Source organism: Equus caballus, chromosome 14 (assembly GCF_041296265.1).
Source record: "Equus caballus isolate H_3958 breed thoroughbred chromosome 14, TB-T2T, whole genome shotgun sequence".
Classification (NCBI taxonomy): Eukaryota; Metazoa; Chordata; class Mammalia; order Perissodactyla; family Equidae; genus Equus; species Equus caballus.
The window spans coordinates 88,434,549-88,460,537 of record NC_091697.1 but is presented as its reverse complement, the minus strand read 5'-3'; the positions used below and the strand labels follow the sequence as shown (position 1 = coordinate 88,460,537).

Here is a 25,989-nt window from a genome sequence, read left to right as displayed (position 1 = left end):
CAGTATAAGACATTTTGTTAGGAAGTATGTTTTAATATATTGCAAGAACATGAATCTGATATAAATCAACTTCATGCCCCTGTTCCCAAGACTTGTCTTTCAGATTCTGAGTAACATCAATACATTTTCTGAACTTCTTTATATAACTACAGCACCTTCAGACTTGAACCTAAATTATCTAATAGTCTTTCATGTAACGTACAGAAACTAAACTTCTGACTTTTGAAGGCTTTTCAGACCAAAGCGTCTGTGCTCATTTGGCTTGAGATCCCCCTCCAATTCTCCCCTGTTGCCTCCACATACATGTACATTTTCTCTTCTTGACAGTAGATAGTCTTATTTGTGAGTAGTGGAACTGTTTGCAAAGTTATAAGAAAATTAAGGTAACATTACATTACATTCATATAATTATATAATCTTTACTGGGCAGATATACCATTTAGGAGCAACCCTTGTTCAAGTGTACTTAGATATGCCTTAGTTATACATTGTGTTTTGAAAAAGACTTGTCTTGGTCTATTAGTCAGGGTGCTTGGTTGCAAGTGACAGAAATCAGACTCAAATTAACTCAAGAAAAAAGGGAATTTATTGGCCCTTAACTAGCAAGTCCAGGTCTGGGACTGGCTTTATCACAGTTGAATCTAGGGACTCATCAGAATTATGGGCTCTCTCACCCTCTGTCACTCAATTCAGCCTTCTGGGTATTATCATCATTCTCAGGCAGATTCTCAGCATGTAGTTGTCCAAGATAGCCACTGGCACCTCCAGATTTGTCTGGTCTTTATAAGTTGAGATCAGAGGAAGAAAGACTCTTTGGGGTCCATATACTGAATCTCATCAGGGGACTCTGATTGGTCCTACTTGGGTAGTTTGCTTAACCCTTGCACCAATCTCTGTGAACAGCAGAAGAAGGTATAACTAGAAGGTATGACTAGCCCAAGAACTGCCCCAGCTCATGAACCCAGGGCATAGCAAGGCCCTCTGATTGACAAATTATCCAGATCCACATAGGGTGAAAGAGGAGCAGGTCCCCAGTGGATACCAGGCAGACACAAACAACAGATGTCCACCACATTTGGTAAGGTGTTATTAAACACTTTTAAGTGAAAGGAGCACTAGCTTTCATTTGCCACAAATGTGCGAAGGTGCTATTAATAATATTGCAACATTTGTTTATCTTTGAAACCATCTCAAATATTGCAGGGATATGTTTAACTCATTCTTTCTTTATCTCCCTTATGGTAATATAATACCTTTCACTAAATTGGCAGTCAGTGTCAACTCTTAGTTTTGATTTTCAAATTTTGTCAATATTTTGTAACTATTCTCATTGTGATTGCTTGCACAGACTATGTTTATTTCACAATAAAAATCACAAATATTATAGTTGAGAGAGATCATTTAAAAAGTCATTTCTCTTTAATAACTTAGATGTATTGATGGTGTTTGGTTACCTAGAATTAAAAAAGTTTTTTTGAATGGAATTTGTCTCAAATCCTTCCTAAAGACTAGAAAAGCGTTTTTAAATGACCACAATTATAAGCTTCAGCTAAACCACATTTCCCTGTTATAGAGCCTATACACATGTTCATATGTTCCCATATCTTGACCCTGATAAGCTTTCTGATATGGGAAAATTCCAAAACACATATGAAGGAGAGAATTACATTCAGGCATTTAAAATAGCAAATCCAAATACAGTAATCTTTTTTTTTTCATACTCATAAATTAGGACAGCTCCAGCTTTTAAAATAGAATAAGATGAAGGGGTGGCATACATGTAGAATAAACCAACATTTAAATATAGCACATTAGAGTTCTTTGCATATCAAAGATGAGTAATAAAATAAGTTCATTTTGGCTTTCGAAAACATGCTGGATGTTGGCTGGTCGTACTATGTGACCATGCCCTCTAGAGCTTTACAGGGCCTCTGTCATAGGATGAAATGAGAGGTGAAATCATTACAAAAAGACCCTGCTGTATTGTTATCATTAAATCTCTTTGGACTATGTCCATTGTAGATACATTATATACAGAAATTCTGTGTATATGGTTCATTTTAGCAGGATCATCTCTTCTTCCTTCAATCTGGGCATAAAATTAAGGCATTATGTGACAGAATGACTTATTTCTAGGAAACACATACTGAAATATTAGTGGTAAAGGGCATGATGTCTCCAACTTATTCTCAGATGGTTTAGAACAACAACAATAATGACATGATATTCTATTATATAAATGTTTCATAATTTATTAACTCAGTCCTATGTGAATATTTTTATGTGGAGGTAAATGAGAAAACTGGGTAACTTCAACTCAGGTGATTGAGTTTTCTTCAAGTATCTTTATTATTTGGCTTGAAACGCTATATATTCCAAAATTTTAGACCATATTCCAAAGTCACTACATATGCCATCAGAGTTAATAATTGAGTTGACTATACACTTAAAATATTATCTCAAAGGACTTCTGGTAAAAGGTGGGAATGGAGTCATTAATAGATGTGAGATTTCAACACCACATTAGAAGATAGAAAGCAGAGAATAATATGATACATGAGTCTCCAGTTTGAAAGGGCCTAGCACAGTGAATGAAAAGAAATCCTTGTAAAGCAAGTCTTCATAAAATTTTAGCACCCTAGGATTCAAGAAAAAATTCTGGAAGACCAGGTCACATACAATAGGTAATAGAATAGCACAGTACATTTCAGTAGCAATTTTGGAAGATAGAAGACAATAAAGCAAAGCCAGTAGAATTCTGAGAAAAAATGGTTTGCAGCCTAGAATTCTGTACTCAGCCAGGCAAACAATTATGAGGGTAGAATAAAGACAGCGTTAGATAAATAAAGTTTAAAAAAATTACCTCCGTGTAGCTTTTTTGTAAGCAGCTAGAAGATCTATCCCAAGAAAATGAGGGCACAACCCAAGAAAAACAGTCTGGAGGCCCAAGAAACTGTGGCTCCAACACAGGAGATTGCTGAAGGAAGTATCAGCTTCGCATCAAGCCTGGAGAGCCACCAGTTGCAGACTGGAGCAAGAGGATAGAAGTTCCATAATGGAAATAGGGGGAAGAAATGAAATAGTTGGGTTATCTGATAACTCTAGACTGCTCAGAAAGTAATGTTGATAGGTCTCTGACAAATCTGATGGAGCATTTGGAAAAAATTATCAAAATTTCTAATATTGATAAATTCAGGAATTTCAGTATAAATATGTTATTTAGAAGCACAGAGGTTAAATAACTAGAAGAAATAGCTATACAGATGAAAGTGATTACTCATGGGGAAGACTGATGGATTTGATTATCAGCTTTTTATTACTTTGATTATATTAGCAATTGTATCAGTTTTATTAGTTAAAATCAAGTGGAAATAAAAGCAGTTCAAACTGAAATAAAACATTTATAGATCTTAATAATAGGGGAAACTGGGTGTGGGGTATATGGGAACTCTTCTTCACAATTTTTCTGTAAATCTAAAACTTTTCTATAAAACAAAGTCCCTTAAAAAATTGAATTGGAGGTGCTGGCCCCGTGGCCCAGCGGTCAAGTTCGCCCTCTCTCCTTCTTTGGCGGCGCGGGGTTTCGCCAGTTCGGATCCTGGGCGCGGACATGGCACGGCTCATCAGACCATGTTGAGGTCGCGTCCCACATAGCACAACTAGAGGCACTCACAACTAGAATATACAACTATGTACCAGGGGGCTTTGGGGAGAAGGAAAAAAGAAGATTGGCAACAGGTGTTAGCTCAGGTGCGAATCTTTAAAAAAAAAAAATTGGAGAAACAAAAAAGAAGCAGCAAAGGAAAGAGTACAGTATAATGCATACTATATCTTATATTAAATATAGTACAATAAAATTAATGAGCATCAAAATATACTATAAATAAAATCAATTTCATTATTGATTTTGAAAACAAAATAAATTATTAAAAATAAAATATGGTATTATTGTTAATAAATACTGTCTATACATATATGCCTTACATTCTGAGTTATTCAATATTACCGGTCAATTTATTCTTTATGGATCCTCTTGATTTTTAAAATAATAAATGAATGCCCATTTTTAAGATTAAGTGGTAGACAATTTTTCCATCAGTGGATTAATATAGTTTTCGAGTATGATTATTCAAGTTTGCCTCTTCACCCCCATCTAAGTGTCCTAAACCACTAAGAACACACCACATTAGAGGTTGTGCAGGACTGGTCAGGGGTGGGGTGTTCAATGAGCACATCTGGCTAGGCCACATCTTTGAAATGTTGTGCTACCTGTTGTTGGGCATTATTGCTCTCCTGTTCCTGTCCATCAGTTTGTCTAAATGGCGGTCCTGTTTCATAGGAATTAAGTGATTTATCTGCTGATCTAGAGGCATAGTGGAGCTTAGAAATCAAGCCCACTGATACCAGGGGCAGGAGCATAGCTTTGTCCTGGGGCACCAAAGTTGTGTGGTGTCTACTGTTGCTGTCATCACAGTAGACACTAAACTTGGAAGCATAAACTCCAGGATAGTGAGATTGACCTTGAAGCAAAACCATGGTGAGCATATAGTGCTTGGATTGGACTCTCTAGCATGTTTTACTTATTTCCTTATTACTTTCTATACTTTTTAAATTCCATTTTATATTGTAAGAACTAGATATTGCAGAAAGTCCTCTCATACCTTGTTTTCTCTCAGTAGATCCCAAAATGAAAATGACAGCCCTGCAATAGCTAAATATCTAAGCTTTAAAAACGTATTTTAAAAGCCCTAATTGGCATAATAACCTGTAATTTTCTTTTCTTTTTTGGCATCACCCATTTTACATCTTGTACTTCCAGTTTCCCTCGATCACATAATTATCAGATATTCTTGTGGAGTTTAAAAGGTGGTTTTGATGTCATATTCTTCAATTAATTGACCAGTTTGCTTCCATTAAAGGTAATCTCTTGTGCTTGAACTTCCTGCCTATGGGACATAGTTTACTTCAGTAGTATCCTTTGAGGCTTTTTTCCTGTTATGTTGACTTTAATACTAGCTCCTGGTCCAAGCAAGAAATCTTGGAGGTGATACAGAGAATGTTTTTCTCATTGTTTTGCACATTAAGCTCCCCAAAGAATAATACTATTTCTGGGTGGAAGATTGAATTGACCATCTTTGGTTCTTTTGATTTTCATTGTGTGAATAATGGCTAAATAAACTTCATTCCTTTGACCATTTGCTTGATTTTTGAACTTGGTTACAGCTCTTTTGTAGGCTATTATGGACTGAATGTTCGTGTCCTTTCAAAATTCATATGTTGAATCCCTACGCCCTCAATGCAGTAGTATTTGGAGGTGGGCCTTTGGGAGATATTTAGGTTTAGATAAAGTCATAAGGGTGGTGCCTTAATGATGGAATTAATGCCCTTATAAGAAGAGGTAAAACACAAGAGATATCTCTTTCCATGAGCATGCACTGAGCAAAGGCCATGGGAGCACACAATGAGCAAGTGGCTGTCTACAAGACAGGAAGAGGGACCTCACCAAGAACTGAATCTGCCAGCACCTTGATCTTGGCCTTCCCAGCCTTCAGAACTGTGAGAAATAACTGTCCTGTTGTTTAAGGCAACAAATTGGTCTATGGTATTTGTTATAGCAGCCTGATTATCTAAGACACGGGCCTTCTCCAACTTTTTCAGGTTTTGGATTCAATATAAGTAGAATAGGGTGATTAAACCTTAACTAGTACGGAGCGTATAGAGGTGATATTCTCCTACTTCCTTTAGACCTAACACCCATTCGTTTTCCTGGTACCATACTCTAAAACCAAATATAAAAATAGATTATTTTTGGAGACAATATCTTTATGTTCAGAAGCATCTTATTTGTCCTTTCATTTGGCCATACCTAGAATTTTTTTCAACAACCTAGATGCGTGCTGTAGTGTAAATATCTCATTTTTTCCTTTCTCTGGAGTCCATTCCCTTACAATCTGGTTAAAATGCGTTGTTTTCCTTGGAAAATCTCTTTTTCCCATTTTCAGTCCTCAGGATGTGGTTGAAGGGAGGCTTACCTCATCCGTGGCTCCTTGAGCATGTTATTCAGACCAGGACAATCAGAGAAATATATTCTCCTAATCACGTTGATTGGTTCTGAGATGGACATGTGACTCATTTCAAGCCAATGAGATACAGTTCCAAGTCTTGCTGAAATCACTGGGAGAGAGGCTCAAACCCATGCAGAGGAACGCAATGCTGAGAGATGGAGAGAGGGGGAGAAACCATGATATTATTCTATTACCTGGATATAGTTTTATCTGAATTTACACCGGACTTTTTGATCATGTGAGCCAATAAATTTCCTCTTTGGCTTAGGTCAATTTCAACTGTATCTTTATTAATTATAACTTAAAGAGTGCTAAATAACGTGATTACCAAGTTCCCAGACAGTGAGAAGCATGAGGAGAGAGAGAATATATTAGATGACAGAATGAAAATCCAGAAAGATCTTGGCTATAAAGAAGAGCAACAACAATAAGATAAAATGTAGTAGTGATGAATGTAAGGTCCCATACCTGCTCCAAATCATCAACTGGGAAAAATGAGGATGAGGCTGACCTGGATAAATAGTCGCCCATATGAAAAAGATTTAGTGGTTTTAGTGAATTGTCAGTTCAATCACGATTATTAATGTGATAAACTGCTAAGAATATGTTGTATTCTGTTCTATTAACCTGTTCGTCTATTCTTGTGTCCATGCCACACTGTGCCATACTGTCTTAATTACTATAGCTAAATTGTAAGTCTCAAAATTTGGGTAGTGTAACTCTGCCAACTTTGTTCTTCTAAATTGTAGCTACTCTATGTCCTTTGCATTTCTATATAAATGAAATATTGTGAGTTCCCCCACATTAAAAAGAATTAAGTAAGGATTGCATACTTTTTCAAGTTGGTGGGCCTAGTGAGTTATAAATTGTTTTTAATGCCATTGCCATTGTAGTTGGTTAAAAAAAAATACTTGTTTTTCCTTAGCAGTCCTATGGGAAAATAAGATGTTGTTTTTTTTTTTTTTAAAGTTGGCAGCTGAGCTAACATCTGTTGCTAATCTTCTTCTTTTTTTTCTTCTTCTCCCCAAGACCCCCAGTACACAGTTATATATTCTAGTGTGAGTGCCTCTGGTTGTGCTCTCTGGGATGCCACCTCAGCATGGCCTGATGATCCAGGCCCAGTATCCAAACGGGCGAAACCTTGGGCCACCAAAGCAGAGTGCATGAACTTAACCACTCAGCCACAGGGCCAGCCCTAGAAAATAAGTATTCAATTATGTCAGGTCTTTAGATATACATCCTTAAGATAATATGCAAATGCTCTGTATTTTTATCTTTATAAACCTATAGTGCATAGTACATTTATGGAGTAATACATAAGAAACTACTAACAGTATTTTGCTCTGGGGGGAGGGTGGTTGGGTGTCTGGTAAAGGAGAGATATTTACTTTTATGTATACTCTTGAAATCTTTTTTAAAAAACAAAATTTTTCAAAATACAAATGTAATATACACTATTATTATTCATGTATGTTTGAGATTTATCTGTAACTCACAATTCCTTTATATGTGTGAAATCTGTCCTGATTTATGACTGTGGGTGCTATTTGTAGTTAATGTCACTGAAGTTCCCTCTCTTTATTTCCTGGGTCAGCCTATCATCTGGGCTCTAAGGAAACTTTAATCAATCTTACATTATGCATTTAACAAATTCTTTGATGTACCTCGTAAGCTTTTTATGACCGCTCTTTACCCCAAATAAATAATTGTACTTTAGGGCTTACAGCTCGTTTTTAGTGCTTCTTGTTGTTGCTCAACTTAACTTACATTTTCTTGTGTATCCTAACGTTACTTAATTTATCTAGGCCTCAGTTGCCTCATCTGTAAAAGGCATTGGGTAAAGTGTGATCCCAAATCCCTTCCAGTCCTGTGAGTTCATAAGTCTGTCTTCCGTTTCATTTCATTCCATTCATGATCCAGATAGAAAGCAATGACACAGACTTGAAGACATGTGGCATTCATAGAGCCTTCAAGCTTCAAAAAACTTATGCCTACTCTTTGCTGCTCCTTAGACCTGTTATTCACAGCTCTAATTTTAGAATACTAGGATGTCTATAGGTATCAACAGGTTTCATGGATTGAATCATTGGCCACTCCCTGCATCCACACTCTTGCCATGGCTTTGTTGTGGGCAGAATGTACTTCCTCAACCTGTGACTTGCTTTGGGTAATGGCATATGGGCAGCAGTTGTGCCATTTTTCAGCCTAGGTCTTAAGAGGCCTTGCATGCTTCCACAAGTCACCTTGTGTTTCTGTTTCTGCTAGTTCAAGGAGAATGAGAGACACAGGGAGCAGACCTAGAGATCTGAGTGAAAAGCAGAGCTACCTGCAGACACTGAAAGCTGAAGCAGAGCCTCTCAATTGAGCCCATCTTGGATCAGCTGAGTCTCAGCTGACCTGTAGATCTTCAAGAGTAAATAATTATTAGGTCTTGGCGTGGTCTGTGACACAGCATTTTTGTGACAACTAGTTGCTACAACAGGCACCATTTGCTTCTATCAAAATGTATTTTTAAAATAGGAAACACATACATATGGTTAACAAATAAAAATATAAAAAGGCATACAGTGAAATGTTTTGCTCCATGCCCTGTTCTCCATTCACATGGGTCGCATCCAATGTCCCACCACCACAGGTTGCCCAGTTTACTGGTTTCTTTTGTTTCCTTCTAGAGTTTCTTTATGTAAATGCAAACAGACATGAATGTATAATCCTAGCCCTCATCTCCACCAGTTTACACACTGTTTTACGATTTGGTTTTTTTGTTTAATGTATCTTGGATATATTTATCAGTATATAGAAAGCTTCCTTATTCCTTTTTGCTGCTGCACTGTATACCATGATAAAAGAGAATACAATCTCTTATTGATGGTCACTTGGTTTGTTTTCTATCTTTTACTGAAGTGTGAGTATATCTGTAGCATAAGTTCTCAGGAAGAAGAAGATGTATGCAGATGGAATTTTGATAGTTACTGACAAAGCGTCTTTCAGAGTGGAACAAATGAATTTTAATTTGGAAGAGATATTGTAACGTGGAGGAGGAGTGTAATATTGCACATAGGAAGCCATCCCATTGACTTTTCTGGAGGACATGAAATGATCTTTTCAGAGAGCTGAAACCTATATACCAGGAGGTTCTCAGTACTTTACAGATATCAGCTTTTTAAATCCTCACAGCATCCTGTGAAGGAATCACTGTTACTACCCTCATCTTAAAAATGAGGAGATTTGGGGCTGGTCCCATAGCCTAGTGGTTAAGTTCAGTGGTTTGGTTCCTGGGCATGGACCTACACCACTCCCTGGCAGCCATGCTGTGGTGGTGACCCACATACAAAGTAGAGGAAGGTTGGCACAGATGTTAGCTTAGGGCAGATCTTCCTCAGTGAAAAAAAAAAAGATGAGATTTATGTGGAGGAAAGCTGAGTGACTTGTCTGAGTTTATGCAGCTAGAAAGCAGTGGAGCTAGGATTCTAACTTATATGGACTTATTCCAGGCTAAGATCACTAAGCCATAACTTCTCTAAAAGTACTTTTAAAATAAAGGTATAATTAAACTAATATTAGTATAATATCCTAAAATATTTTTCCTAACATATCCTGTTTTGATAATAGCTTTCATTAAAAATAATCCATAAATTGTGTTTGTGTGTGAGAGTGTGTATTTGGATGCTATTTAACTGTACCTATAGGACTCTGGGGAATTTCCACTTATAAAACTGAAGATATATTAAGATATACAAGAAACCATTATAAATTGGACTCACTTTTAAAATTCTGTAGTTATAATTGTTGGTTGAATTTTAGAAAATGTGTTTTCTAAAATGTGTTTTGGAATATGTATGTACGTGTCTACAATTTGCTAAGTGGCTATCTCACCTTTGGACCATTAAAAAAATCACCTCCAATATGTATTCATTTAGTATTCATATCACTCCTATGAATTGTAGGTATTAATATTCTGATTTTACAGATGAGGAAATTGAAGCTCAGAGAAAGGGGTTGACTTGCCCAATATCACCTGCATAGTGAGGAGGAGGATGATGGGTAATAGTCACTGAGTGGTTACTATATGCCAAGCACATTGCTAGGCCCACTTTACATGGATCTATTTAATCTTCGCAATAATTCTATGAGTAGTTACTTTTACCGTCTTCGTTTTACAGATGATAAAATAAGGGTTTAAAGAAATTTAGAAACTTTCTCAAGACTGTATAGCTAGGAAGTGGTAATGTTGGGCACTTAACCCAGGTTTGTTATGATGGTCAGTTTAATGTGTCAGCTTGGCTAGGCTACAGTCCCCTCTGTGACACTCAAACACTACCCTACCTGTTACTGTGAAGGTATTTTGTAGATGTGATTAAAATCCATAATTAGATGACTTTAAGTAAGGGAGATTGTCCTAGATAGTCTGCATGGGCCTGACTCAATCAGTTAAAAGGCTATAAGAGCAGAGTTGAAGCTTCCCTGAACTGCTGCTTCAGTTGCCTGAGAGTTCTAGCCTGCCCTTCCTGATGGTCCACCCTGTGGATTTCAGACTTGCCTAACCAGCCCCCATAATCATAAGCCAATTCTTTGCAATAAGTCTCTTAATATAAATCTCCTACTGGTTCTGTTTCTCTGGTTGAACCCTGACTGACACATTTATCTAAGTCCAAAGCTCAAGCACTAACCAGAATGCTATACTCATTCTTTGTATATGACAAATTAGGAATTTGAACCCAAGTCCAGAGCTCTGTGCACCTATGCATCAGAACCACACGTTATGTTTATCATACCCTGCCTCATAGAGTTAGCTTTTATATTTTGTACACTCCAACTTGATAAGCATTTTGAAGAGAGACACCAGGTTTTGCTTGTCTCATTTTTCCTAAACTGTGTATCATGCACTCAGGACCCACAGCTCTGTTATCAAAATGATTTCTGTCATTTTACCTTCTTGCTTTTGTACTCTCTCAAATTTTGGGGCCATCATTATTTTTACTTTTCTAACTTTTCTTTCATCTTTCTATTTTATTTCTTAATTTACAAGCTTTTAGAAGCTTAGCACGTTAGTCAATGTTGCTGCCTCCTGTCTTATCAGTCATTAGGGATTGTCCTGGGTGATGCAAAACTTAATGGGAGAAAGAGGTGATATTCTCTCAGAGTGTTGGGCGGTGATTTAGTTTAGTTGTTTTAACCTGTGCTACAGTGCTTCCAGGGCTGAACCTCGGACAAATATTAAGTAAAATTCAAAGTTTTTAGTTCCCTAATGAGTGTGGTTGGAATGGGAGGAACATGTCCCTTACTATAGATAAACCCTAATTCTAAGGTCAAAATGTTATCAAAGAGCAGATCCGAAGGGTTGATTAAATGGAAGTTCCCGAAAGACACTTTTGTGTTTTCCTCCTTCTCTGTTGTATTTTATTTCTTAAGTAAGGTCTTTCTTTAACATTTTCTCATCTCATGGAAATTAGGGTCAAAGTAAATCCTTTGTTAAGAGAATAAGAAGTTCTTCTCAGACATTCTTATAACTTAGCAGCCCCATTTGCAGTTGGATTAAATTCCAGTTTAACTTTTACATACTATGGTCACGCTGCTTTCATCGTTTCTAAAGATATGGCTGATATTAAAAATAATAACAATTAGTAATTTTATAACACTTAGTGTTATTATCATGAGTCAATAAATCTTTTCTTGGGGGCAGAAGAAAAAGATCTATGTGTGTTGCTATTGTGAAGACTAAGAAAACAAGAAATAAGTATAGTAGGCCCCCTCTTAGTGTTTACTTCAGTCAAATCAGAATTAAGACTAGAACTTAAATTTTTTGGCTCTGGTTAGAGATTGAGAAATTAATTTTATTTGTTTAGATGGATTTTTGGCTATGTGAGCCGAGCCGCAAAATGTGCAACGTGTCTCACTTTACTAAGGTTGTGAAAGTTTATAATAAAGTTTATATGGGGTGCAATTATTTTATACAGAAAGTAAAACTACAGACATTTTGTTTTGAAAATCCTGAAACCAATGTAAAAGGCGAGTTAGTTAGTTATGTTTACTCCAAGTAATTTAGCTGCTGGTGCTGTGTTGTGTTGCTTACTTTGCCCCGTGGAAAAAGTAGTTATGTATGTACTTAATTCCCTTGCTAATCCTTCTTTTCTTCTGCAAGAATTTTGTCAGGAGTACTTGGCTACATTGGAGTCATGCAGAAGATGTTTAAACATCTAACACACTTTTGCAAATCTGTGAAGTACAAAGTTGAACATGTTCAACTTTTCCCAGTATAAGCGACCAAGGAAAATGTGCAGAAAAGCTATTTTGAAATCTAAACCAGTAAGGCTCAATGCAAACTATCAGAAGAGCAAAGTGGGAAGCCAACCTCTTTGTTTACTACCAAGCACAAATTACTTGCTAAGGGGGCTTGTTTAGATTAAGTAAGCATAGACAGCGTGCCAGGGATGTCAGTGAGTACTACTGTTGAGCATAGAAGGTTATAGAACACTTCATTAATACTAAAACCAAATTCTGTTCTTAAAGAGGTTCCATTGTGTTATCCCTAGACAGTGCAAAAGGGGCATTTGACCACCAGAAAGTAGATAAAAATGATTATTCTGCATTGCTTCCCTTAATATTAAATTTTTCTGCTAACCCTGTGACTTGTACACAGGGCAAAGCTGCCTTGAAAATTTGTAATTTCCTTGACATGACAGCGTTTAAGCAAGACCTGTTAAAGAACACTTTTGCAAGGAGAGAATGGAACTCTCTGAAGGATGTGGCCCACTCCTGTCTTTCCCTAATCACTCTCCTGGGAAGGTACACAAAACTTAGAGATCTCTCTAGTCCTTACTCTAAACTCATTGCTTTTAGGATGACTGAGTTTGAATCCTGCTCCCTTACTTTCTAGTTATGTGATTGTGCCTAACAGTCATTAGGGCTGGTCATCAATATTCTGGTCTCCTCCTTTGGGTACATGGTAGGTTTCCATTTCTCCTCCTTGAAAGAGGTCATGGACACGTGACTTCTAGGGAGGAGTCAGGACATAAATCATCATCTTTCTCTTTCCCCTGCATGGCAATCAGCTTCATTTCAAACAGCAGATGCTCCATAATTCTACAAAGAACAGAGCCCTAGCCAAGCCACCATGGACAGGTAGCATGAATGAAAAATAAAACTGTTGTCTTAAACCGCTGAGATTTTGGGGTTGGTTTTTATTGTAGTCTTACCTATCCTTACTAACAAAGTGACCTTGAGTAAGTACTTAACCTCTGTTAGAATTGTGCCTACGTTGGGATTGGTGTGAGGACTAAATGAGATCATCCAGTTAAAGCACTTAGCACAGTGTATGTCACATGACACATCCTCAGTCAATGTTGGCTACTCTTGTTACTATCATTATGCAGAATCTTGGGGGCTAAAATGTTATACATTTTTTAGATTCCCAAAGCTTATCTCCTTCATATGCAGCCTTTTTAAAGAATTATTTTTTCTGGGGCCGGCCCTGTGGCTGAGTGGTTAAGTTCGAGTGCTCTGCTTCGGTGGCTAGGGGTTTCGCCAGTTCAAATCTTGGGCGCGGACATGGCACCACTCATCAAGCCATTGTGGGGCGGCATTCCACATGCCACAACTAGAAGGACCCACAACTAAAAAATACACGACTATGTACCAGGGAGCTTTGGGAGAAAAAGGAAAAAAATAAAATCTTTAAAAAAAAAATTATTCTTTCTTGCCCATCGTTCTAAAATGTATCACATTCTTTTCTACCTTAAATAGAGTTCTTAAGGGTTTAGGATCATCATTATAAATGTAGTGTATATAGTTCAGGACACTTTGAGGTGTGCAGGGCATCTGCTATGATGTTTTGGGGTTTTTGTTTATCTTTATAGCAGTTTTTGGTCTCTGTCGCTTCCTTGTTGCCTTCAATGTACTTTTGACAAAATTTTCTTTCTAATCCCATTGACTGCCTAGTATACTCCTTTTAATCTGCTGAGAGTTTTGGAAGATGTTAACTAGTTTTGTTAGAATTATACCTAATTTAAATTAGCCTGAAGTAAGTGACCACTTGGTAAGTAGACATTGCTATAATTCCTTGTAGTAGTCTGCTGATTTTTTTTTTTAAAGATTGGCACCTGAGCTAACAACGGTTGCCAGTCTCCTTTTTTTTTCTTCTCCCCAAAGTCCCCCAGTACATAGCTGTATATTCTAGTTGTGAGTGCCTCTGGTTGTGCTATGTGGGACACCGCCTCAGCATGGCTTAATGAGTGGTGCCATGTCCTCACCGGGGATCCGAACTGGCAAAACCCCTGCTGCCGAAGCGGAGCACGTGAACTTAACCACGGCCACAGGGCCGGCCTGTGATGTTTTTTTAAAAAGAAGGAATCCCATCTAAGATTCTCTGTTACTATTGGACAAGTTTCCACTTCACTGTAGTTGAGAAGCTAAACAGAGGCTAAATTGGACCGTGTTCATATTCCATCAATTTTCCCATCCATCAGAAGTATAAGTAGATCAACATTACTAGTATACTTCTAGTGTATACAAAAGAGCGTGGGTGCCTGTCAGGGTTCAGGAACCTGCCATTATTCCCTGCTTCACAAGCCCATCCAAAGTGAAAGTTGAGACTGGAAAATGTTGCCACCATTCCTGCCACTTTCAGAAACCAAGGTGACGAATACCTATAAAGATGGGAAAAGGGGTGGGAAAAGAGAGCAGATTTTTGCAGTGTACTCCTAATGTACAAGCGGAAACGGCAATTTGTCATCACCCCTTCCAGGTGATGTCAGCTTATTTGAGAGTATTACGCAGTTACCCAGAATCCTAGGTTCTCTACTATCATTGTTTGTGTGTGTTTTGGACGTTAAAGAAATAACATAGTTTCTGATCCTTATTATTTATTCAATACATGTGATTGTGTTAAATTACCAGGGCATATGGTTGTGAAAAACAATAAAAGGGAATACTTCTGTACACATAGGGCATTTGTTTTCTCACTGACGAATGTTTCTCCTTCCTCTGTAACAGGACTTGGACTTTGCTTTGCCGGCAAAGCAAAGGTGAGACTGGAAGGAAATCTACTTTCCCTCAACCAGTCTAGACCACTTAAATATTATCTCTTGGAATTTGCATCTTGAGTGACAAAATTAGTGAAATAATTGGAATGGAATCATTGCAGCAGCAAAACCCTGAAGGGGGAAGAAAGGTCATTAGCTTCTGCTATCTAGACCCCCAGAACTGCCTGATTCCTGATCTTTCTCCTCGTTCCTGGGGGCATCTCTTAGCCTTCCAGGAATTCATTTTCTGCTTTAGTCCATTTCTTTTTCTTTCGTAACCAAAAAATTCCTACATGGTAAACTTTTATGTTTTATGTTTCACAGTGAGAATTAACATAGACATTCTAAATATTATTTAGTTTTTAAGTATACTGAACAAGAAGATACATTTTCCTAGAACAGAACTTTAATGATTTTGAGTAAAGACAATTTCTAAAATAGGCTATCTTCCATTTATTGAGCATATGTTGCTTGCCATATATCATGCTAAATGCCTACCACCCCCCACCACACACACACATGGATGTGTGTATGTATAATTGCTTGTTTTAAAATATATATGTATATGGGGCCGGCCCTGTAGCCTAGTGGTTAAGTTTGCTTGCTCAGCTTCGATGGCCCAGGGTTTCCCCCATTCGGGTCCTGAGCGCGGACATGGCACCACTCATCAGGCCATGTTGAGGCAGCATCTCACACAGCATAACCCATAGGCACTCACAATTAGAATATACAGCTATGTACTGGGGGGGTTTGGGGAGGAGAAGAAGAAGAAGAAGATGAAAAAATTGGCAATAGTTGTTAGCTCAGGTGCCAATCTTTAAAAAAAAAAATGTATGTATAAAACTTTGTCATTACAATGACTCAGCAAGTGAAATTACTGTCCCCATTTTACATATGAAGAAACTGAAGCCTAGAGTGGTTAATTTGGCAAAGTCACACAGGTGGAAAGTGGTGGAGCCAGGATTTATACCCAGGTCTGGTTGATTTAACCACCGTGACATATTGCCTCTCATATCAGAAATAATGTTATTTTTTGGACTCAGTCATAAGCCAATACCTGCTCATGAATTAGGTATATTCTCTTTTTTCACTAGGGCTCTGAGAGCAAGGCAGAATAAATGCTAATAAAAATCAGCAGATTTATAATATATTTCAAAAGTTAAAATGGTTGTAAATATCAGTCCTCTAGTCCAGTACTATTCCTGCATTCATTTCACATTCTGTTTTCAAAACAGAGAGATTTAATTCAGTTACCCTAGATAATTCTAAGCTTACTCAGAAGTTTATATTTAAAAATTTGTCATTTAAGTTTTAATTGAATTAGAATTTCATTTCCTATTTTGTTAGGATCTGATATTTTTTCCCTGTTTCTTTATATAAACTATTGAAAATCTAGAATGTGTGTAATCCAACACAGAGCAAGGAAGCATGTGAGATTGTTCAATTAAGAATCATTAGTTACTCTAGTACCATGGAATGAATGGAGAGAGCTTTATCAGTTTAACTGTGTGCTTTCTGAAGTTCCTAAACGTTTTATGATGGAAAATTAACTGACATGATGGAACTTTTTCACACAAAAGAATAATTTAAAAAAATTATTGATGCCTCCCAGTACGCCATTGGAGTTCCCAGTGGCATTCCTTGTGGCATGCTTAGGGTTCCCAAAGCATGCCACAAGAAACCAGCTTTGTGCCTAAAGAGCCATATTTTCAATTATTTCAAGTTAGCATTATTTACAATATCCTTCTTGATAAGCATTTTCCATTTCCACAATTCAGTTAGTTTTTGAGGTTTGTACAAAATTTTCTAGGAAATGGTTTCCTCATCTTAAAAGAATGACTGATTTTCAATTAACTTGAATGATCTAATTAAATATAATTATCAAATATGTCTATACCTAAACACTATTGAAATAAAATACCTAAGAGCCAAAATATATGTCTTATTGTCAAGGATTATGGGTTCATATAACAAAAAAAATCTAATTTCTACAATAAATATTAGCCAAAAAATTGAGGCAGAATTGTGAGACCTTGCCTGTAGTGCAAATACAGTTAGATATTTAAAACAAGGCAAAAAAAAGTATAGAAAATGCATCTAGTGCAGTGATGCCCCACGTATGCCTAGCCAAACATGGGAGAAAGCTATGTTCCAGTTTCCTCCCAAGTATTAAGGGTAGTTCTTAGAACTGTGGTTCTCCAACATGAACAGGCTTCTCTATTCACGACTCCTTCTCTTAATTCACAATACACAATCCCATTAGGAAGGAGCAGGAATGGAATAAGGCTCTGTGTCAGTCAGGGTTCTGCAGATTAATAAAACCAATATATGTACTATGAATATATAAAGAGATTTGTTTTAAGGAATTGGCTTATGAGATTGTGGGGACTGACAAGTCAGAAATCAGTAGGGCAGGCAGGCTGGCAGGCTGCAATCTCAGGCAGGAGTTTTGGGGCAGTCTTGGGGCAGAATTCTTTTTTCTCCAGGACACCTCAATTTTTGCTCTTAAGGCCTTCAACTGATTGATGAGGCCCACTCACATTATTGAGTGCAATCTCCATTACTTAAAGCCAACTGATTGTAAATATTAACCACATTTACAAAAATACTTTCACAGCAACACCTAGATTAGTGTTTAGTTAAACAACTGGGAACTACAGCGTAGCCAAGTTGACACACAGACTAATCATCACCACGTCTTTATGTGGCAACCATGCTGACAGAAGGAAGTCTCTGGAAATTTTTCAGACATAGGCCACCCTGTTCAAGGGTGTCTGGGGACAGGAGGAAGAACAGGTGTCACCTCTTGCCCTTTCTTCCCTCTAGACATCCTCTACTCTGCTTCCTCAGTGATTGTGCAGCTGTGGTGATGAGCAGAGGGGAAGCGGTGATCTAGATAAGCTAGGAAATAACAGTTTAATCATTTCTGGGAAACTTGGGTGTAAGAGGTCAAAATCTAGATGGTTTTGTGACGGTTCTTGACAAATAGCTCTTGTGGGGTCAGGATGAAGTGCATCATTTTTTTTGTGAAAACAGTGCCCTTTGCTTCACTTTACTGACAAGAGTCTAACTAAGGTTTTACTTTGAAATGCCACCTATGGGAGCTGTTTGGGCCTCCCTTCTCCCCTTGGCATGAAATTATAATATTCAATAATCAATTAATGCCATCAGACTAGTAGCTAGGCTCAAGACTAATGGGGGAGTTGAGGTTCCCAAATCCCTTGCTTTTAGAACCTCTGAAGTATGTCTTCTTATGGCTGCTTTATGCTAAAAACCTGTGAAGTGGGACACAGAGAATAGGAACGGTAATGGAAAGACTGGGTCCTGGATAAGCATGAAGTTATTCACTATTTAAAAGTCTTGAAGGTATAATCCAAAATATGGGTCATGGAAAATTTTAAGGACATAGCAATGTTATGAGACAATCTGACAGTCCTACGTTGTGTAATAGCCCAGTTAAATAATGAAGGATAGGAATGAAAAATAAGACTTAAGCAGCATGATAAGGAGATGAAATTTTGTTTTCAACTTTCCCTTTAGAAACATGGATAGTTAATAAAACCCTGTGGAAATTACTTTCCTGTCTTCCCCTAATAAAACCTGACCAATGAGAAAATGTAACATATGACACACTAATGAAATAGTTAACAAAATAAACACAGACTTCCTCTATTTCAGAGTAATTTCAGCCAAGAAATGAAATAGCTAACAAAAGCCACAGAGTTATTATCGTCCAATACAGGCAAAGCGTTTACTAAAACCATAATCCCCAAAGTTGACACTAACTGAAAATACCGTGGAAAGATTGTTCAGTATTTGCCCCAGTGACGTTTTAGCAGTCTCTACCTCTAGGATATCAACAGAGTTTATTTTATTATTTTAAAGGAAAAGATTTCAATTTACTCAAATTGTGTCAAGACTAGCACTTAGCCAGTCCGGTCATTTTTTTTTCTTTACCCGTGGTTAAAAAATAACCAAAAAACAAACAATCCAAATTGTGGGTGGGGGGTGTGGAGAAAAGCATACTTACATGATGCTTTTGTAAAGGCAAATTTAAATCATTTCTGTACTTGAAAAATTTTAGTAATCTTTCACTTCCCAGTTGAGGCCAAGTGGGAAGCAGTGTGGCAGTGCTGTTTGGAATTCCTAGGGACTGGACAAAGCTTCAGTAAGACTCCTTCCTTGGTTCCTCTCAACCACAAAGAAAAGTGCTTTGTTTTCTCCGAAGAGAACTTACACAGAATCTCAGCAGAAACATCTGCTGTTTTACAGAAAATAAAACTACCAAGGTATGTCCTGTACAGCTAGAAGCAAGACAACAGACAGCTGTTAGGACGTCTACTTCCATTGCATTACCTGATAAAACAGATCAATTAGGCACTCTACTTCTAACATATTACTGCGATAAAAACAGGTTAATGCTATTTTTTATGAAGGAAAGACATCAAAGCAATTTTGGCCTTATTTTCATATGCGTAGGAAAAACTGTATATTTTTCCCTTCTGTGTTTATAAGGCCACAGAATCAGGGTGTCCAGTCCTCGCTTTCTCAGAACTTGATGGTACACTTTTTTTGCCAGGATAATCTGATTGATTCCAAATAGAAGTCAGGCCTTCTGGCATGGTTAAATGTCATATGCTAGGTCATATTTTCGCTAATTTATTTCTTAACACATTAAAAAAATTTTCTACTCCTAAGTGTCAATTAGTAAAGCTTCTGATTGAGCCAAGGAACTAGTGCTTGATCCTTTGAGTTTGAGTGTAATTAGTCTGATGCTTTCTCACATTTCTCCCAACTGACCGAGTTTAATAAAATCCTTCTATTTTGTTGGGACACTTTGGGTAGAAAGTTCAGTTGTTTCTGAACTTGGGACAAGTTTGGGTAGACCTTTTCTTGGGACAACTTAGGTGGAAGGTGGGACACTGAGTAGAAAGTTCAGTTGTTTGAGACCAAGCTAGCCAGTCCCCCCAGGCCACATGGACACTCAGAAATTCATGAGAGTGAGGTACTCTGCTGACTATCTCCAACTTGACTTGCCAGTTCTGATTAATTATGCCATTGTTTAAAATGGATGAAGACTCAAATGAGAAAAAAAAAAAATCTACCAAAAAGCTTTCACTGCTGATTCAACATAACAACAGTTATTTTGTGGGTTGTGATGTCAATGTCTGATTATTATAGTCCAATTTTGCTGTCTTTTCCTTTAAAGTACAAGGAAAATTGTGTGAAGAGGCAGGGACCAAATATCCTGCAAACGTGTATAGGAAAGCTGAAGAGGCAGGAAGCTAAATTAAAGTTTGGTTTGTGTCCACAAGTATTGGGAGCAATGGGAAAATGTAGAGAGACACTTTTATCGTCATTTGTTGGTTCTTCTAGTTTTTCAATTTCTCAGCAGAACCCAGGATGAAAGTCATTCTATAGTAAACAAATGATTTCATGGTAATGGAGTTAAATCTTGCAAAAAAAGGAGTCAAAAAACTTTCTGGAAATATTTGTTTATATTTCTTTGGCTGCTTAGCATCCAGGTAAAACTGAATGCTGAGGATAAATCCTAAGTAGTTCAAAAAATTTGATCCTATTAGAACATGTACTTCCTAATTCCCATGTCAGTCAGTGTTCAAAATGCTTGATTTTGGGAAAATAAAACTGTTGCTAAAACTGACCATACTCTGTGGCCACACTTAAGATTTTGCTAAGCCAGTGAAAATATGTCTAAGATTGCTGTAATGCACATGCTCACCATGAAACCAGTCTTTTCAATATAGTATTTCTGTATCTTTGGGGAGAATTCACTAGAGCACAGCTGCTCAGGTGTGCACACATGGTGTGAAATCATGTCAGGAGGCCAAAAAGAGTTTTTGGTTTTTTCCAACATAAAAAAACAATAGGATTTGAGTTAGTCAGAAAGGTCTGGGGAAGCTTTCCCAAGAAAATACTGTTAAGCTGAGATCTAAAAGACAAATAGATTTCCTTTAGCCACATGATTGACCAAGGTCTAAAAGCAAAAAGAAAACAAAATGTTCAGTGCAGCTGAATGGCTCCATTAATTAATTAACTAATTAATTAATTAAATCTTGAGTGTCTTCTATGTGCACAACATAGGCTAAACTCTAGGGATATGATGGCCAGCCAAAATACACTCAGACATGGTCCTTGTGTCAATTCCTCTCTGTGGAGAGAGGCAAACACTGATCAAATTACAGAAACAAATGTAAAATCATAATTCTGTTAAATAGAACAAGATGCTGTAGGAACATACACAAAGGGAATGTGAACTAATTGAGGCTGCCAAGGAAGGCTTTTCTGTGGAAGTCACAACTGAGCGGAGGTCTGCGTAAGAATTAAATAGCTGGAGAGGAGAGCACGGTGTTTCAGGCGGAGGGAACAGCACGTGCAAAAATTTGACTGCCCAACTTTACTAGAGAAGCTTCTGCTCTCCTTACAAATAACACAACAGCGTTTTACAACAGCAAGAGTCTGAAAGACTTTTCAGTTGAAATTCTAAATAAATCAGAGAGTGGCTGAAAGAGTAAATTAGTTAGTCAAGGGCCTTAAACTAGGTTACGGTGGGGACAGTGAGTTTGATGTGCGCTGAGGCAGTGGACTAAGAAAGGAGAGGGAAATGTAGAAAGAAGAGCTCAGCACCATCTGGGAAGGAGAGGCTCTGGGCCCTGGGCTTCAGAGGGCCCTCAAATCACAAATATATGCAGCACATAAACAATAAATTATTTAAAAACCAGAGGCACGTTTGTCACTAAACATTCATACTTGTGACTAACACTTATCAGGCCGCAGGGAAATTCTTTTCCACATCTTTTACCCTACCTCCTGGAAACAAAAAGCATTCGGATCCGAATACTATGACATATTGTGGCTCATATTATTTCCAACATGAGAAAAGGAGAAGGCTTCAGACTCGAGGGAGGATTTGAATGGCAGAAGCACTTAAATAAGAGAAAAGATAAATTAATTAACTTGTCAAATCCTTCTCATAGCATGAATGCAATAGGTACTTGCATAATGAAGGTTCATTTCCCACTAGTGCTGAGCATCCATTTTCTTGCTTCTCTCCATATAAAGCAATTCATGGTTCTGGAATTAGTCCAGATGTGCTTAGTATTTTCAGTTATTGCCTATGATGGCTAAGGAATATTGTGCAATTTTAAACAGTTCATATTGCTCTTAAATTTGTATGCATCTCTATCTAGGTGTGATATACTTAAAGTGTGATACCAAATCTTAACATTGGCAGCTAAAGGGATATTGAATGTTGGAAATGCAAATAGTTTTACTTTTATAAAAATATTTAATAAAGTTAATTAAATTTTCGAATATTCAAAATTTCAGCATTATTTAATTTTGCTTTATAATTGGATATTCATTATAGTTTATACTTTGCCTTTTAACTTTAATAATTTTGTATATTTTAGAAGAAAAATAACTATTAACACATTTTAATTTTCCTATATTTTTTCAGATTGTAACTTTTGTTGCATATTGAACATGCAGTTTCTTTCCACTTATAAAAACCACTTTATTTAAATTTTAAATTTTCAAACCTTTTAAAAGTGAAGTAGCTAAACTTAGATCTGTTTTTTTCTAAGCCTTTGCTAAATATTATTAATATAATAGCAAATAAATATGTGGATATATTCAAAATTAATTTCATTTTCTGCCAAAAATCACAACTTACTATTTGAGAAATTTTCTGCTGTTTTAGTTAACTGTTCTAGTATATTTTGAATCTTGTTTAAATCTAATTGCTTTAGCAGCATTTGATCAGCCCTCCCATTGTTTATCCACCAGTATCTATTAGATTAAATTCAATGTTTTTCTCAAGATGTTTCACCTTTGGACAGATCCTGAAAGTACTATATTTGATGTTTAAACTCTTTCAAAGAAGGTGAATAATATCAGCAGTATTGAGACCATATCTCTTAGGAACAAATTCACACTATGTACTATAAATGGCACAAAGATTCCTTCTGGATTTTTTGCCAAAATAACCTCTGTTATTATCAACTACATCAGCACCAATATCATAGTTTTGTCCTCAACAAGCTTTTAAATCAGAGCCTAAAATTGAAGTTGTTTTTTCAATTCTTCCCTCAAGTAAAACCCGTAGTTTTTACAATAGATATGAAACCAGTGAAATATCTACTAATTTCAACTTCCTTGTTTTTTACAATATTTGAGCATGGTATGTGAAATGAATGTTCACTTCTGAACTTAGACTTGCTTAAAAAATTTTATTAATAATTCCATTTGCCAGTGTCTCAGCAGAGCTAAGTTCTTCATATGGAATGAGTAAAAACCATGTAAAATTTCGGCCCAAGAAAAGTTGTCTAATTTGGTATTTCCTGTAAGTAGAACTCAAATTGGGTGAGAATCTTGATTTCAAAACACAGTTAGTAATTTTAGTGAACCAAAAAGGCAAGAAAAATATATTTTATAAAATATATAATATTTTATGAATTATGATTGTCTTTTATTACTACTCATCCAAATATGACTCAGACAGATGCAATGATTAAATTCAGTGGTCTTTGTTATTTTGCTGATTTTCAGTCATATAAAACCCATAGCTTTGCATATATTTAAAAAATTTTGTTTTTATGAAGTTATTTGTCAAGATGGGAAGATAAGACACATTTTAGCTAATAATTTTGCCAATGATAAATTGTTATTGCAAAAATATTACAAAATATTTTAATTTCATCATATACGTTGCTATCACATTGTGATTTTTCACAATTCTCTATTCTGCTCTGGCCCTCATTCCCAATAATCTAAAAGATTAAAAAGTAAAATGTAGGGGCTGGCCCCATGGCATAGTGGTTAAGTTCACGTGCTCCACCTTGGCAGCCCAGGGTTCATAAGTTCAGATCCTGGACACAGACCTGCATACCACTGATCAAGCCATGCTTTGGCGGCATCCCACATACAAAATAGAGGAAGATTGGCACAGATGTTAGCAATCTTCCTCAAACAAAAAGAGGAAGATTGGCAACAGATGTTAGCTCAGGGCCAATCCTCCTCACCAAAAAAAAAGTAAAATGTAGTTGTATAAAATTTAAAGATATTTTAATAGAAAATATAAATTAAACTTTTCAAATTAATGATTACAATTTTCCATTGCATAAACATGGTAGAATTTTTAATATTTCATTTTATTCCAATGGCAATTTTGTTAGCCTGATTTGTAACTTTAAATACGGGGCCTTTGTTTGCCTTCTTGCCCCAGTATTGCCCAGATAGAGGGCAATGGACCAGCCTGTTGGACAGTTGCCCAGCAGCCCAGGCTTGCTCAGCCTCATTTAGGTTAATGATTGGTAGGATAAGATTGTGGAAAGCTTGGAGTTACACCACATGAAAACAGACAACAAGCAACACTATTTGCAATCCCTTGAAAGATTTAGAGCAGGGTGGAAAGAGCTTAAGAATACCAGATGCCTGGGGATGAGAGTAAGGGGGAAGAGGTTATATTTAAGTGGTACTCTGCACCACCTCTTCTCCCCTTCATCCTCCACCCCCGCTCTGGGACTTCCCACACTGAAGACAAGTGCCCACGAGCTAGATGGTATTACCTAGGCTTAGCCCTAATGCTTACAAAAACCACTTGTGCACTTAATCTCGCCTGTATGAGTTTCTCATTTAGAAATTGTGAGTTAGAATATTAACCTATTATACCATATTGCTTTGATAGGTAGTAGGTAAAAATAATTATAAAATACTTGGCAAAAATAAAGCCTCAATGAGTGTGCCATGATAATATTTCCTATCCTTATAATACATTGAAAACTTATTTATCATGTAGTTATCACCTATTTGCTATATTTCCACTTATTTGTTAATTAGTTTTTTGGAAGTATTTTTATGTGGATGATTAAAAAATTACCAGAGATTTAAATGACCTTTCTTCAGATCTCATTATAGGCTTCTTTTCCCAGAGCATGACCCTCCCCCCGCAAAAAAAAAAAAAAAAAAAGAAAAAGGAAAAGAAAAATATCTACCTTGCACAGAGGAAAATTCAGTTCTATTCGTTTTCTCTGTTTAGGTCTTCTGGTGGCAATTAACAGATGGTCCTTGTTTTCTATTTGATAAACCAATGGCAAACGTGTGCTTCATCTTTAGCCTGCAGAAGTAGTTTGTCATCTGAGGCTGTGTGTCAGAGTCTGGCATAGCACTGAGCTGGATTTACAAACCACTTTTCCCACCCACTTGGTAGGTTATTTCATTTCTCAGTCATACTAGTTCAAACACCAGATTCATATAGATACTTTCCCTCACTTTTTAGTTGAAGTCACTTTGCCCTACTATTTTTGTTCTATTTTCAGGATCAGTCCTTGAGAAAACAAAGTAAAAAGTTAACAGTGTTTGAAAAGTGTAACAAAAATCTTTTTCAAAAAAATATATATCAAAGTGATTTTATTTTATTATTATCTTTTTATTGAGACAAAAATCTTGCTTTTTCTTTTTTCTTCTCTTAAGTGACTATGGTCTATATCAATATAGATCACAATACAGGGAAATATCTACTCTCTTTTATTTTTCCGTCCATGTAATAGAAGCCTGTACTATATGTTAATGGGTAACAGATTACTACAACAGTTAGTGGCTTAAAACAACAAACATGTATTGTCTCACAGTTTCTGTGAGTCAGGAATTAGGGAGCAGATTAGCTGGGGCGCTCTGACTCAGGGTGTCTCATGAAGTTGCAATCAACATGTCAGCTGGGACTGCAGTCATCTGTAGGCTTGACTGGTGTTGAAGAAACTGCTTCAAAGATGGCTCATTCCCATGACTGTTGGCAATTTCCCACCACATGGGCCTCTCCAAAGGGTTGCTCAACTATCCTCACCGCATGGTAGCTAGATCTCCCCGAGTAAGTGACCTAGCCTTTG

The 25,989-nt window shown here is 36.9% G+C and overlaps 1 long non-coding RNA gene across 1 annotated transcript; it reads right to left on the bottom strand.

The window, feature by feature from the left end:
• Positions 1-568: 568 nt before the first annotated feature.
• On the bottom strand, positions 569-25,242 carry LOC138917330 (uncharacterized). Its single transcript, XR_011425175.1, has 3 exons — positions 25,099-25,242; positions 6,033-6,213; positions 569-3,703 (listed from the first exon to the last, which is right to left on the bottom strand). It is a non-coding gene; the product is annotated as an uncharacterized lncRNA (long non-coding RNA).
• Positions 25,243-25,989: the final 747 nt, after the last annotated feature.